Source organism: Rhinopithecus roxellana, chromosome 7 (assembly GCF_007565055.1).
Source record: "Rhinopithecus roxellana isolate Shanxi Qingling chromosome 7, ASM756505v1, whole genome shotgun sequence".
Classification (NCBI taxonomy): domain Eukaryota; kingdom Metazoa; phylum Chordata; class Mammalia; order Primates; family Cercopithecidae; genus Rhinopithecus; species Rhinopithecus roxellana.
This window is the reverse complement of record NC_044555.1, coordinates 77,755,272-77,757,321: the sequence shown is the minus strand read 5'-3', so window position 1 is coordinate 77,757,321 and position 2,050 is coordinate 77,755,272. Positions and strand designations below refer to the sequence as shown.

General features: G+C 41.1%; 1 pseudogene across 1 annotated transcript; it reads left to right on the top strand.

Annotated features, from left to right (window-relative positions):
* Positions 1-701: 701 nt before the first annotated feature.
* LOC104656315 lies at positions 702-1,145 on the top strand (annotated as a pseudogene). Its single transcript, XR_747108.2, has one exon. The product of XR_747108.2 is annotated as an ATP synthase subunit g, mitochondrial pseudogene (transcript).
* The last annotated feature ends 905 nt before the right edge of the window (positions 1,146-2,050 follow it).

Below are 2,050 nucleotides of genomic sequence, written 5' to 3'. Positions count from 1 at the left end.
AGCAAAGGCCAAATAGATTAAAATCCTGAAGAGTAGATTTCGGTCTAAAATGTCTTTGTATCTCTGAGGACCCCTCAGGAAACAATGTTGTCAGTGAGTCCCTGTTCCAACCAATTGTCAATTAGATGGATTCACTGCTTTAAATTAAATCTTTGTTCTTGTGAAAGTACAAATTGTCCTGGGGGGAAAAACACATTTAAAGATATTGTTGGTCCATAATACCTTGGTGTAAATAAATAGATTAACAGAATCCTTCTGAGAAGCAAGTGCTTTTGTTTTTGTTTTGAGGGAAAGGAAGTTGAGTAAGCAGGATAGCATCTCTTATATTCAGCTCTGTCCTTGCCCTTCAAAACTCTCCCCAGTATCACTAGGGTTGAAAGTCTGGAAACATTTCCTAGCTCTCTTTAGTAGTAGGGTTTGTATTCATATTCTGCCAAGGACCGTCATTGACAGAAACCTGGTAGGGGAAGAGAAAGAGAAGACATTATTCACTGGCAGCAGCTGGAGTCGGATGTGTGGGCATTAACATATACGTGGTTTTTTGTTGGTGTCTTCCAAGCGTCTTCCTGAGAATGACCCCATAAAGTGTTCTAGGTTGCTAAGATATTAGGTAGTCGTTTCTTGCCTTCACTGAACTTTCTGAGTTCTTGATACCAAAAAATGTATCCTTGACTTTGGCTGTCAAATTTCCCAAACAGTGGTTCCAAGCGACGGACTTTGCATCCCAGAACCATGGCCCAATTTGTCCGTAACCTTGTGGAGAAGACCCTGGCTCTGGTGAACGCTGCTGTGACTTACTCGAAGCCTCCATTGGCCACATTTTGGTACTACGCCAAGGTTGAGCTGGTTCCTCCCACCCCTGCTGAGATCCCTAGAGCTATTCAGAGCCTGAAAAAACTAGTCAATAGTGCTCAGACTGGTAGCTTCAAACAGCTCACAGTTAAGGAAGCTGTGCTGAATGGTTTGGTGGCCACTGAGGTGTTGATGTGGTTTTATGTCGGAGAGATCATAGGCAAGCGTGGCATCATTGGCTATGATGTTTGAAGACCAATCTTTAACATCTGGTTATATTTGATTTATTATTTGAGTGCTGTTGGACCATGTGTGATCAGACTGCTAGCTGAATAAAATAAGATTTGTCAAAAAAAAAAAAAAAATTCCCAAACAGTGTGTAAGCAGGTAATTCCCTATAGTCTATCCTTTCCTGTTCAATTTATCTAGAGTGTTTTCTTCTTACTTCACTCAATCTTGACTAGCACATGAATAAAGCTATAAGATAAGGGCACAGGATACCGGGAGAATGAGAAACACTAAGGAAGAAAGGGGAACATCAAGTGGGAGACATGGCATTAGTTTCCCATGGATTCCATAACAAATTACCCCAAACTAAGTGACTTAAAATGACGGAAATTTATTCTCTCACAGTCTGGAAGCCAGAAGTCTGAAACCAAGGTGTCAGCAGGGCCATGCTTCCTCTGAACGTTCTAGAGAAGAATCCTAGATCAATAATCCTTCCTTGCCTCTTCCTATTAATAGCTTCTGGTGGTTGCCAGAAATCCTTGGCATTCCTTTTCTTGGAGTTACATCACTTGTATCTCAGTCTCTGTTGTTACATGGCATCCTTCTCTCTGTGTTTCTGTGCCTGTGTCTTCACTTAGCCTTCTTATTAGAACATCAGACATTGATTTAGGGTCTATCTTAATCCAGTATGACCTCATCTTAACTTGATTACATCCACAAAACCCTATTTCCTAGTAAGGTTACATTCACAGGTACTAGGTGAACATGGAGTTTGGGATGACACAAATTAATTTAGTATAGGCATCAAAAACAAAATTTGCCTCCTAATTCCTTTCTCCCATGGCCAGTCTTCCCCTAAAGACCAGTGCCCTGGGCATAGTGGGAAGGATACCCAGCATTGTTGGAGACGAATATTCCTAGAACTAAACCTTCAAATAAAATGTGGATATGAGCACCCCAAATGTTTTTTATAGGTGATGTTATTCCTTCTGAGGGCAAAATGCTTACATAACCACTCACACCAGTACTC